The 14,775-nt window shown below is 36.1% G+C and overlaps 1 pseudogene; it reads left to right on the forward strand.

The window, feature by feature from the left end:
- Positions 1 to 6,053: 6,053 nt before the first annotated feature.
- The window catches only part of LOC127967812 (gastrula zinc finger protein XlCGF26.1-like), a 31,614-nt pseudogene continuing 22,892 nt past the window's right edge, over positions 6,054 to 14,775 (forward strand).

Below are 14,775 nucleotides of genomic sequence, written 5' to 3' on the forward strand. Positions count from 1 at the left end.
TGTTTCACTTATAGCATTAATAAAAAAAATGTTGCTTTAGCCTTTTTGAGCTCTTTTACAACCTTATTTCTCAGTGTGGTAAATAGACGCTTCTCATGATCCACTTTGTTCCTGAGAGCCATCTTAAGAGCTTGGTCCCTTTGTTTCATGAGTGACCTTATGTTTTCATTTAACCACGGTAGATAATTTTTTTTGCCTGGTTTATATTTAACTTTCCTCATAAAACTTTGTATAGTTGTTTGAAGTTCGAACATCAATCTATTACAGTTATCATCCACATTTGTATTTGCAAGGTACTCATTCCAATTCATTTCTTTAATTGTATTTTCAAGATTAGTTAATTGTCCATTAGAAACTTTATAATGTTCTTGATTAACGTTTGCGGTTATATTAAATCTCTGTTTTGTGAGTTTTCTCAAGATCAATATCATATTGTGGTCGGATAAACCGGTAACAAGATTATAGGATTTCTTTTTTCTTTCTGGCCTATTAGTAAAGACCAAATCAATGAGTGTTTCTGAAGAATTAGTAATCCTAGTCGGCCCTTCAACAACCTGTTGAAAATCAAAATTACTCATTACACGTTTTAGATCTTTCCTTTTTGCTTTATCACTCCAGTTTATATTAAAATCTTCTAATAAAATTATCTCTTTGTTAGTATCACACTCTTTAAGTAGTGAATACTACTTAAATATCGTATTCTTAACTTTCTCCTACAAACTTCTAGTGGCATTTCTCCCATCTCTACTTGAATAGATGATACTGGAGATGTTCTAAATGCTCCACAGCTGATCCTTAGAGCTTGAGTCTGAATTACCTAAATCTTTTTAAGCCATGTTTCTGATGCAGAGCAGTATATCAGACTACCATAATCTATTGCTGGTCTTATTAATGAGCTATATATTCTTCTTAAAGACGGTCTACTCGCACCCCACTCAACCCCGGCCAAGCACCTCATTACATTTATTCCTTTTTTACATTTATCTATTAACTTTTGAATGTGAATACCAAATGTTAATTTAGAGTCCATCCACATACCCAAAAATTTTAACATTTTAACTTGTTCCAATTCATGACCATACATTTTTATACTTACTCTAATATTTTTCCTCCTTTTTGTGAAACAAATTACTTGCGTTTTTGCAATTGAGAACTGGAAACCCCACTCATTTGCCCAGTTGTCTACCTCATTTACAGACTTTTTACTACAAATAACTAATTTATTCCCCTTTTCCATAGTGCACCATCATCTGCGTACAGTGACCTCCCTATTCCTATGTCAATTTGTGTATAAATATCATTAATCATAATGTTAAAAAGTATTGGACTACATAAGCTACCTTGGGGAGTTCCATTTTCTATAGAATATATTTGTGAATATGTCCCAATTCTAACTTGAATTGACCTATTCAATAAGAAATCCTTGATCCAATCATACGTCTTTCCAGTAATTCCCATTTTATCAAGTTTCATTAATAAACTCTTTCCATAACATATCGCATACCTTCTCAATATCGAAGAACACTCCGACTACTATCTCTTTATCTACTTGAGCCTTCCTTATTGCTGCCTCCAGACTAACAACCGAATCCATAGTACTATGCCCCTTCCTAAAACCACTCTGGTACTGTAAAAATAACCCCTTTTTCCTCAATAAAATATACTAACCTTGACATTACCATTCTCTCCATAAGCTTACATAGGTTTGATGTCAGTGCTATTGGCCTATAGCTGCTTGGTTGAGCTTTGTCTTTCCCTGGCTTAGAAATTGGCACTATGACCCCATGTTTCCATGGTTTAATGATTTTTCTGATAATTTTTTTTATCAACTCAACACAAATTTCATCCTTTCCTGGAGAAGTTTTTCTTACCCCAGAGAGTGCTCTCTTCATTTCATACATTGTAAACTCTGCCTCTATTACACTACCCGAATTCCCTCTTTTTTTTAAAATGTTTGGATTTTCTCTAATTCGTTGCCGTCTACATCTTCTCATTTCCTCAGGAATATCATCAATACTATGCACCTTCATAAATGTTTCTGCAAATACTTCTACTTTTTCTTTATCTAAAACTGCTGATTTTTCTTTATCGGTTAAAACTGGTATGCTACTATATCTCTGAATTCCACTCATCTTTCTAATCATCCCCCATATTTCGTTAATTTCAGTATCTTCACCAAGACTTTCACAAAATTCCCTCCAATATTTTCTCTTTGCTACTCTTATTACACACCTCACTTTTGCTTGTGCTTTTTTATAGTTTATTAAATTATTAAAATTAAAATTTTTACTTTCCTAAGAGCTTTATTTCTTATACAAACTGCATTCCTGCATTCCTCATTCCACCAAGGAACCACCTTTTTTTCTATTCTATTTTTCCTATTGCTTCTACTGCTGCTCTCCGTATTGCTTTATAAATATTTGTATTCAGCTCATCTACATCCTCTATTACACCCAAAATACCCTCCAAATAATCGTCAGAAATCTCCTTAAATTGCTCCCAATTTGCATTTTTAAATGCCCATCTTTGTATTCTCACTACCTTTTCTTTTTGAATATCTATTCCTATTTTACATAATATTGGGAAATGGTTGCTTCCTAGATTGTTGTGAGTTATTACTTCCCATGTACTTTTCCTTGCTAAACTATCTGATACCAAAGTTAAATCTATAGCTGACATCTTTCCACTTCCAATATCAATTCTAGTTCCCAACCCATCATTTATACATACTATCTCTTATACACTAATCCTCTTAAATCTAACATTTCTTCCACTACCAATCCATTATGATCTGTATTTTCACTCCCCCACAATGTATTATGAGAATTAAAATCTCCACACCATACCATCTTTTGTTTACCTTTCTCATCTATTTTTTCCAAATCTCTAATATTTAGTTTCTTACATGGATTATAAAAATTTACTATTTTTATACTTTCAGATCCTTCCCATATTTTAACTACCATTACCTCATGTTCCTGATTAATCTCTACAATCCTGTATCCTATATCTTGTTTTATGAAAGTTACTAACCCACCTCCATTTCCACCTGGTCTGTCTCTACGTATTGCAATATATCCTAGTACTGTAAAATTAAGGCATGGTTTCAACCAAGACTCCTGAACACATATTATATCTGGGCAGCTTTCTTGTTTTAATATAAAGTTCTTAAACTCCTGTCCGTTTGCAATCAAACTTCTTGCGTTCCACTGCAATATTTGTAATACCATTATGAACCACCACATGTTGTCTGGGTGTTTCCTACCTGTACTTTTAGTTTTTCCATTTACCATCTCCACATTGATTCAATCCATTTCCAAATACTTTTCTGCTGCTCTAATGATTTTAATTCTCGCTGTCCGACTTTCCGTTTGTGCAGAGCAATTTACCACTTCAACTATAAATGCTACAAAAGACACTCAGTCTCTTCTAAGCCTTGGTTCATTCTCTGAGGTTCAACTTTCTCAATTTCTTTTGTTTTTGTTTCCTGTTACACTTTCTTCAGGGCCTCAGCATATGTTAACCCATTTTCCACTCTTACATTTTGTACTTTCAAGACCTTTTGTCTCGCTTGACCTCCTCCGTACCCTGCGCTGTGCTCTCCCCCACAGTTACAACATTTGGGATTTACTCCTTGTTCGCATTTACCGTAATCATGCTCTCCTCCACATCTGGCACATCTTTGTTTCCCTCTACATACTGCTGCAACACGACCGAATCTTTGACATTTAAAACATCTTAACGGGGGAGGTACATGGGGTCTAACCATATAGCTCATGTATCCTAAATATACTGTTTCAGGTAATTTATCCTCATCAAAATGTATCATCACAGATAAACTATCCTTCCTTTCTTTGTCTTCGACATACTGAAGTCTTCTTACTTCCTTCACTTCCGCTCCAGAGATATTCTTTTTGATTCTTTCAATTGTCATGTCAATCGGGATTCCTGTTATTACCCCTCTTACCCAATTTTTTTCTTCGGGAATTGAATTTACTACTTTTTTCCCCAATAACATCTTCATTCCTAGTGCTTTTTAGTTGCTTGTGATTTTTACAAAATAATAACAATTTACCACCCCTTAACATTTTTGCATTATCAATCTTGTATTCCTTCTTTCTTCTCCTTAACTTATGTCTTCCCTTTTCACTATCAGAATCCGAAATCTGACCCCAGTTTGACTTTCTTTTTCGATTTTCAACTACCTTCCATTCATCTCCTCCATTTCTGGATCGCTTCCGGAATCACCACAGCTTCCTACCATGCGCACTCCACTCTCAATCCAGCTGTTGCCAACCAACCGCTGATCAGCCATCTACACACAACACAACTGATGGTCCCAACCCCATTTATAAGGCAAGAAATCACACTTATTAAACCTGACAGGGCACACCTGTGAGGTGAAAACCATTTCAGGTGACGACCTCTTGAAGCTCATCAAGAGAATGCCAAGAGTGTGCAAAGCAGTAATCAAAGCAAAAGGTGGCTACTTTGAAGAACCTACAATATGACATATTTTCAGTTGTTTCACACTTTTTTTGTTATGTATATAATTCCATATGTGTTAATTCATAGTTTTGATGCCTTCAGTGTGAATCTACAATTTTCATAGTCATGAAAATAAAGAAAACTCTTTGAATGAGAAGGTGTGTCCAAACTTTTGGTTTTTTATATATATATATATATATATATATATATATATATATATATATATATAATATATATATATATATAATATATATATATATATATAATTTTTTTTTTTTTTGATGAGTAGTATACAGATCTTGATAGAAGATTGAAGATAGAAGAAGTACAAAATCACTTTTACAGACTTCTAAATTAAATGTTCCCTCCTGGTGGAATGACCTCCCTAACTCAATCCGAGCAGCTGAGTCCTTAACCATCTTCAAGAATCGGCTTAAAACACATCTCTGTCTTTAACACTCACTATTCTAATTCTATTCTTTAAAAAAGTGCCCCATTTAGACTTAAACTCTATTAATTTACGTGTTTTCTCAAAATAAATCAATAACACTTACTGTTCTATTCTTTTTGCATTCTATCTATTTTTTTATTTATTATACAATTAACAAAAGCAAAAAGGCTAGCTAAAAAGGCTTGCTCTATTCTACCCATTTTCTTTTTATTACATAATAAAACTTGCTACGTGAACTGCGTTTAAGCTAACTGAGACTTGTTATAGCACTTATTTATAATTGCTGTTTTATTGTCTGCTAAACAACTAAATGTAAATGGATATAAATACAAATACATGCATGTATATATTTAAGAAAAATGTTATGTTTATATATTAAATATATTTATATATAAAATATAAGAATGTAAATATAAAAACGTATATACACATGTAAATATATAGGCCTACAGTAAAAATATATAAATATATACTAATTGTGTGTGCATTTATATATACTTATTTTAAATACACACTAAACATTGGTTGTGTGGGCCGCGAGTTGAAAAAGGTTGGGAACCACTGATTTAGAAAATATTTTAATTAACTAAAGATTGCCATTCAGAGAATCAAAAGCAAATGTTTTAAACCTACCATCATGATAGGTAAAAATGTATAGCCTGAATGCATTGTAAGTCGCTTTGGATAAAAGCATCTGCTAAATGCATCCATTTAATTTGATTTGTAATATTTTAATATAATACACTTTAACTAAATAAAGATGATTTTTTGTGCCTGTTATATTCTGAGGAGAAACTGAGATTGAGATTAAACAGTTAAATATTTTTACTGTCTTTTCGATTGCTCCTGTACTGTATTGCATTTGTTTTTAAATGTAAAATTATATGTTTTTAGAAAAATACTTTTATGACAGAGCACAGGTGAGAGAATTGTTGGGTTTTTTAAAGGATACTGGGCTTTATTATAGGATATAAAGGGTTTCCCCCTTCCCTCCCCCCCCCTTTCCCTTTTTTTTGTTTTTTTTGGATATTATAGATTATACTGTAAACCTACTGACTGATCCACACTCCGGAACAGAAGGTGGCGGTAATGCACCATTAAGCTGGATGCCAACCGCCGTTAAAAAAAAAAAAAAGAAGAAGAAGAAAAGACTTTTATTTTGCTCTGGCGGTGTGACGTCATAAGGCTGCGCGCACTCCCGCGTCTGTGATTCGGCTGAAGAAAGGTGTGTGATTTTAATAGTTTAAAGAGTGTTTCAATCGACTAAACTCATTTAGAGAGTCGTATATTATTACACTGTGAAAACAAGTCTGAACCCGTGTCACATTGTAATGCTTTAACTAGTGTTATTAATGATGGTTAATGCTTGTAAAGTGCTCCCGCACAGAAGTAACAGTAACAGTGCGTCTCATTTCGCTCCCTATATAGTGAATCAGTTCATTTTAAACACAGCCTCGGTTACTGGTTAGTAGTGTTGGAGAAAACAGCAATGAATCAATTGAATTGCAAAATGATTCAGTGATTTTAACGAATCATCGCGCGCTGACGTCATCTGCTGTTTAAAACAGAGTAAATGCGATGAAAATGAACACAAATCTGTTTAATGATAACTTTTACTAACCAACTGTAAATATTTTCCTGAAAGTGAAATCTATTAAATATAATCTACACATGAAGCAATGCTAAACATACGTCTTAATACACATGTAAACCAATTTGTGTCCTTTTATTAATTTGATTGCTAATGTTGTTTTTAATGTCATACATTTTAAGTCCATGAACTCTGACTCCCTTAGCAGTGTGCTGACTACTGAACTAGAGCTGATTATTTCTGTTTATTATTCTCATCTTAATCACAGATAAACTGAGGTCCACGTGACACTGTTATAAAGATGGAGTTTATTAAAGAGGAGACAGAAGATGTGAAGATTGAAGACACATTCAGAGTCAAACATGAAGAGACTGAGACACACAATATTATAAAGATGGAGTTTATTAAAGAGGAGACAGAAGACGTGAAGATTGAAGACACATTTAGAGTCAAACATGAAGAGACTGAGGAACAAACAGGTTAGTTTTCATTCTCAAAGCTGAACTCAGTTGATCATTATTAAAATGTCCAGCTCTACAGAACACATTAATCTCTAGTGTTGATATTTCCAGTTATTAATAAAAGTAGTCTTAATAGAAGGCTATTATATTATTAACAAAAAAACTATTTCTGTGAAAGCAACAGTTAGTTTCCTAATTGTGAAAAATGATGTGATGGTGAATCGCTCCATCAAGATCAAGATGGATGGAGATTTGTTGTTGTTTTTTGGCTTGTGACTTGATCTTTTGAATTTAATACAAAACTGCTATTACAAAACTGAACCTAGTTGAGAGGAAAGTGTTTCTAATGTTTTAGACCTAGATGTCTGTAAGAAACCAGTTCTGCTGGGTCGAAGTCTTGTGGTCCTCTAACATGATTTTTGATGAGATGTTTGATAACTGCCAGCTTAAAGATACAGTTGCAATCAAAATTATTAGAGACTAATACTGTAGAAATGCAAGCTAGAATTTCATAAAATTGCATCTATAACAGTTTACTTGCATATAGGGCTGTGCGATATGCAAAAAAAAAAAACCTATCATGATTTTATTTATCAATTTTGCGATTTCAATTTTAATCACTATTTTGACACACACAGACATGCTTTACAGTCATAAATGCAATCAGTATAAATTTGAAACATATTTCCAAAAGAAAACCAATGAGAGCTTTATCAAAAAGTTGTAATATGTCTCTAGAACAGACTCGAGTCAAAATAATCATTAAGTAAAGATGTCAAAGAAATCTAGACATATGGCAAAATATTATAATAAAAAAATAAAATAAAACCCGTGTTCAGGGAGATGTTTTTTTTTTGTCATGCATCGGTCATAAAGCTCACTGTAGCGGTGCCTCGGGTGTTATATGTTTTGCCCAATATATAGGGCTGTGCAAAAAATTGAGTGTGATTTCCATGCGCATCTCATCAGTAAAGACGCTCCTGTAATTAGAAGTATATCTCCAGCACGTGCGTTCAGATCAGGGTTGCCAGGTTTTCACAACAAATCCAGTTGCTTCTTAAAACTAGTCCAAACCTAGCCCAATCGCGCTTCCAGAAGGTTTCTCGATAAAAATTGCTTCCCGGGGTTAAAATATAAGTTTTTTTAGCAGGGTTGCCTTGGTATAATTCGCATTTTAGGGGCTAAATATCACGTTATTTGTATTGGGGTCGCTTTGACCCGCGGACATGAAAAACAACCACAGACTTGGCAACACTGGTTGGCATTTACTACACCGAGCCGTAATTCACTGACAATCTACACAAAATCGATGTTAAAATTGCAGGAGATTCTTTGTCGATTTTGAAAGCGATTTTGTGTTAGTTGTCGGTAGACTACGGCTCTGTGTAGTAACTGCCGCTCCGCCTGAACCAATGTTGCCAAGTCTGCGGTTGTTTTTCATGTCCGCGGGTCAAAGTGACCCCAATACAAATAACGTGATATTTAGCCCCTAAAATGCAAATGCAAAGGGAAACCCTTCCAAAAAATTTATATTTGGCAACCCTGATCTGAACGCACATGCTGGAGATATACTTCTAATTACAGGAGCGTCTTTACTGATGAGATGCGCATGAAAATCGCATTCGATTTTTTGCACAGCCCTACCAATATAATTATTGCCCAAGGTTCACACGTACTCCGTCTGCAGTGCTTTTACAGTAAGTTATGTGTACGCGATTCAGAAGCAGCAACGAGAGCGCATTATTGTAACGTGAAAGCACATAAAATAATGCACGAGCCCGAATCTATCCACTCGCACACAGATTTCCTTTGCTCTGTTAACAAAACCAGACACGCGTGCTCAGATAATAGACTTTATAAGGCTCAGATACACACTGCCTCACAACGTGTCTCCTCTCGCTCAACCTGTGTCCTGTGCACTCACAACTCTCTCTGTGCTCATGCGCAAGATATTCAATCTTTTCGCACCTTTCTATCTATAACCTTTTCTGTTCTCATCTTTTTACTTCGTGCAGTGTAACCGCTCTGATACATTAACTCTATTTTCTATGAATAAGTAATGGTCGTAATGTTTACATGGTGGAAAAGCTGAACGCTTCTAATCGAAGAAACCTATCTGCTTGTGTGCTAAATTAAAGCGCGTGAGCAGATCATCTACAGGACAAGCAGGAATCCACCAAAGCTCCCCGTGATGAGTCTTTTAATTTGTGTGTGTGTTGGCACAATTGTTCAATTAATTCGCCAATTTCATCCATCCTTATAAGTAGTAATAGGTTGAATTGAAACACAGGGTCTGACTGTATTGTATATTGTTATTGAAATTTCATAATGTTTCACTTGATTATACATTTAGTCAGGATTTAAAGTTTGGAAAAAGTCTAACTAGTAAAATGTTTTACACGTTATGTGAAAACTAGTACAAGTATATAAATAATTAAAAAGAGACTTACTCATGTTTATTATCTCTGCTGAATAAAGTGCTTCATTCTTTTTTTCTGAGGAAATCCAAATCCTCAACCACATCACATCTTTTTGGAGTGATGTATGTCTTATTCCTCTCATCCCGAAGCAAACAGTAAAATAAAAAAACTTGAAGAACAGTCTGGCTGCTTTTTCTTCTGTATGGGCATATTCAAGCGCGGGGGGGTGGTCACATTAGATATAATGAAGGGAGACGTGAAAAACAGACATCGCGTTGTTTTCATATGGATTACTTTATCACAGAATGTTTTCGGCGGCACTTGTTTAGTTTAAAAGTAGACATGTCAGGCTTTCTATAGATATCTCTCTCATGTCTCTTCGTTGAGTATTCACGGAGTTACAGTTCATTTTAATGATGTGTTTGTAAATGAAGATCAGCGCAAACTAAGACTGCAGACAGCGCACCTTGTGTGTTATCTTTATTTTATAAATGCACAAAGTTCTGTTGTTATTATGTCTGTATCCAAAAAAAAAAATTAGACCCTTTACAGATTCAATTGATGTATTGCTCTTATCTGTACGATCAAAACTGAAAGTGTAATTTAAGTTCTTTTCGTGGTTATCAGGAGAAAATGCCTCATAACGCATATCTGCGTTAATCGACTCCAGAGGTTAACCCTCTGGAGTCTAAGGGTATTTTTGGGGCCTGGAGAAGTTTTGTCATTCAATTCAATTCAAGTTTATTTGTATAGCGCTTTTTACAATACAAATCGTTACAAAGCAACTTTACAGAAAATTATGTTTCTACAATATTTAGTAGTAGCTAGTAGTTTGTGTATGTTTGACAGGATTTTAGAAAAAATAAAAAATAATAATAATAATACAAGACGTAGTCAGCTAGACGATGAACTATCAATATTATTAATTAATAGTTATTATATGATGCAGTCACACATGTAGCAATAATTGTTAGTTATGTTTGTTGATTCAGGGTTAGCATCATCTGAGGTCCTCTGAGGGTCAGCATCATCTCTTCTCAGGTGTTCTGGATCCAGACTGGAGCTTGTGTAAATCCTAGTTACCAGAACATAGAAACAAAATAGAGACATCATTAGCATAGCTGCTTATCCAACAAAGTAAAAATTAGTTTAACCCAAGCTAATGAATAAAAATGCACATTTGATCAGATGCAACTACACTCACAATTTAAAAGATACATTATTCGAATGCTTGGCGAAAGAGATGCGTTTTTAATCTAGATTTAAACAGAGAAAGTGTGTCTGAACCCCGAACATTATCAGGAAGGCTATTCCAGAGTTTGGGAGCCAAATGTGAGAAAGCTCTACCTCCTTTAGTGGGCTTTGCTATCCTAGGAACTACCAAACGTCCAGCGTTTTGTGACCTTAGGGTGCGTGATGGGTTGTAGCGTGGTAGAAGGCTAGTTAGGTACGCAGGAGCTAAACCATTTAGGGCCTTATAGGTAAGTAATGATAATTTGTAACTTATACGGAACTTAATAGGTAGCCAGTGCAGAGACTGTAAAATTGGGGTAATATGATCATATTTTCTTGACCTCGTAAGGACTCTAGCTGCTGCATTTTGGACTACCTGTAGCTTGTTTATTGACGAAGCAGGACAACCACCTAGAAGTGCATTACAATAGTCCAGTCTAGAGGTCATGAATGCATAAACTAGCTTTTCTGCATCAGAAACAGATAACATGTTTCGTAGCTTGGCAATGTTTCTAAGATGGAAGAATGCAGTTTTTGTAACATTGGAAATATGATTTTTAAAAGACAAATTGCTGTCTAATATGACACCCAGATTTTTGACTGTAGAGGAAGTAACAGTACATCCGTCTAGTTGCAGATTGTAATCTACAAGATTCTGTGTAGTGTTTTTTGGTCCAATAATTAATATCTCTGTCTTATCCGAATTTAATTGGAGAAAATTATTTGTCATTCAATCTTTTACATTTTTAACACACTCACATTAGCTTAGATAATTGATAAGTTTCATCTGGTCTCGTTGAGATATAAAGCTGAGTATCATCAGCATAACAGTGGAAGCTAATTCCCAATTTTCTAATAATATTACCAAGGGGCAACATGTATATTGAAAATAGAAGGGGACCTAGGACGGATCCTTGTGGCACTCCATATTTTACTGATGATAAATGAGATGACACCCCATTTAAGTAAACAAAATGGTAGCGATCGGACAGGTAGGATCTAAACCATCTTAGAGCCTGCCCTTGAATACCTGTATAGTTTTGTAATCGATCTATGAGTATGTCATGATCTATGGTGTCGAACGCAACACTAAGATCAAGTAAGACTAGAAATGAGATGCAGCCTTGATCTGACGCAAGGAGCAGGTCATTTGTAATTTTAACAAGTGCAGTTTCTGTGCTATGGTGGGGCCTGAAACCTGACTGAAATTCTTCATACAGATCATTTTTGAGCAGGAAGGTGCTCAATTGAGCAGACACAACTTTTTCTAAAATTTTAGACATAAATGGATGATTTGAAATAGGCCTATAATTTGCCAGCACACTAGGATCTAGTTTTGGTTTCTTAATAAGAGGCTTGATAACCGCCAGCTTGAATGGTTTTGGGACGTGACCTAAAGATAACGACGAGTTAATGATATTGAGAAGCGGTTCTTCGGGTACAGGTAACAGCTCTTTCAGTAATTTAGTGGGTACAGGATCTAATAAACATATTGTTGGTTTAGATACAGTGATAAGTTTATTTAGCTCTTCCTGTCCTATATTTGTAAAGCACTGCAGTTTATCTTTGGGTGCGATGGATGAAACTGAAGTGTTAGACGCTGTAGAATCTACATTCGCTATTGTATTTCTAATGTTATCTATTTTATCAGTGAAGAAATTCATAAAGTCATTACTATTTAACGTTGGTGAAATATTTGAATCAGGTGGCGTCTGGTAATTTGTTAATTTAGCCACTGTGCTAAGTAAAAACCTTGGATTGTTTTGGTTATTTTCAATGAGTTTGTGTATATGCTCTGCCCTAGCAGTTTTTAGAGTCTGTCTATAGCTGGACATACTGTTTTTCCATGCAATTCTAAAAACTTCTAAGTTAGTTTTTCTCCATTTGCGTTCAAGATTACGAGTTACTTTCTTGAGAGAGTGAGTATTACTGTTATACCATGGTACAGTACGTTTTTCTCTAACCTTTTTCAATTTGATGGGGGCAACAGCTTCTAATGTATTAGAGAAAATAGTGCCCATGTTGTCAGTAATTTCGTCTAATTCATGTGTATTTTTGGGTACAAATAGCAGTTGAGATAGATCAGGCAGGTTATTTGCGAATCTTTCTTTAGTGACGGTAATGCTGAGACATATAATTAATATCAGTTATACGCAGCATGCACGATACAAGGAAATGGTCTGTAATATCATCACTTTTAGGTACAATATCTATAGCAGTAAGATCGATTCCATGCGATATAATTAAATCTAGTGTATGATTAAAATGATGAGTGGGCCCGGTGACATTTTGCTTGACTCCAAAGGAGTTTATTAGGTCAGTAAACGCAAGTCCTAATATATAATTTGCATTATCAACGTGAATATTAAAATCTCCCATGATTAGCGCCTTATCAACTGTAACTAGAAAGGTTTGAGAGGAAATCTGCAAATTCTTTTAGGAATTCTGTATACGGCCCTGGTGGTCTATACACAGTAGCTAGAGCGAGAGATACATTAGATTTCTTTTGCATGTCTGACAGAGTAACATTTAGCAGAAGTATTTCAAAAGAGTTAAACCTGTATCCTGTTTTCTGGGTAATTTTGAGAATATCACTATATATTGTTGCAACACCTCCGCCACGACCAGTCTGACGGGGCTCATGCTTATAACAGTAGTTTGGTGGAGTAGACTCATTTAGACCAAAATAATCATTTGGTTTTAGCCAGGTTTCAGTCAAGCAGAGTACATCAAAACTATTATCTGTGATAATTTCATTTACAATAACTGCTTTGGGTGTGAGTGATCTAATATTTATGAGCCCAAACTTTAAAAATTGTTTTTGTTCATTTACTTTACATTTTTCTGGTTTAATTATGATAAGATTTTTTCTAGATCCTACATTATATTTTGACCTCACTATTCGGGGAACAGACACAGTCTTAATAGTTTTTACAGCGCAAGTGCTTTTATCATTTAAGCGGGTGGAACAAAACTCATCATAATAGTTATTTGAGAATTGTCTTACTAGTCACATGGAGCGAAGTGTCCTGGAGATGTTGTCAGAAAGTAGCTCCGCTCCGATTGTGCTGGGGTGTAATCCATCAGCGCGAAACAGTCTAGGACGCTCCCAGAAAAGATTCCAGTTATTAACAAATAGCAGTTTCTGTTCTTTACACCCATGACAACAACCATTCATTTAAAGCAAAAAGTCTACTGAACCTTTCCTGTCCTCGTCGATACGTGGGCAGTGGTCCTGACACGATGATCGTCGCCGCGGGCGTCGTGCTGCAAACCGTCTCGATCAGGCTCCTGAAGTCCCTCTTCAGCGTCTCCGTCTGCCACAGCGTGGTGTCGTTAACCCTGGCGTGAAGCACGACCGCTCTGGGGCTCTCGTCCGCCTTCAGGATCGCGGGTATCTGCACAGAAACATCGAGAACACGAGCACCAGGAAAACAATGAGTGTGCACTTTACCTTCGATGAAGTCTCCGATGATCACAGCGTCGCTTCCTGTCTCGCGGAGGGGAGCGAAGCAGTTCCGGATGGAGATCTCGAAGGCAGGAGGGGAGAAGTCGTCGCCCGGGGCCCGGCTCGCGTCCTCCGCTGTGGATGCACCCAGGGTCCGTGGTGTCCCGGCGTCCCAGTGAAGGACATCTGGGAAGATCGCGTCCTGGGTGCACCGGGCCTGCGCAGAGAAACACGCGGAGTAGACGTGGCGGGACTGTTAACAGCACGCTGTATACTTACCCCGGACTTGTGAGCGTCAGCCCGCGATGATTCCAGCGCGGCTCTCCGCTCTCTCAGCTGGGCCTGCCTTACCTCCAGGTCGCAAATCTGCTTCCCCACGGCCTCGAGCTCGAGCTGCACAGAGTTCATCCGCCATTAAAGCAAGTAACAGTGAGTACAGCATTGGCAATGTGTGTGAATAGAGTATTAGCAATGTAAGCGCAGTTACCAGCAACCACGCTTGCAGATGCTAACGGGCTAAAAGCTAATAGTGGACCCGGGAGATCAAAATAAAACTAGTGATAGCGAGGCGCTCTGATTGTTTTTGTTGTAGAATACAATAGAGGATATATTCACACGTTATATAAACGGAAACGATGATGTATAAAATTGATTTTTAAGTTAAAAAATAGTCAATGAAAAGA

The sequence above is a fragment of the Carassius gibelio genome, chromosome A4 (assembly GCF_023724105.1).
Source record: "Carassius gibelio isolate Cgi1373 ecotype wild population from Czech Republic chromosome A4, carGib1.2-hapl.c, whole genome shotgun sequence".
Taxonomy (NCBI): Eukaryota; Metazoa; Chordata; class Actinopteri; order Cypriniformes; family Cyprinidae; genus Carassius; species Carassius gibelio.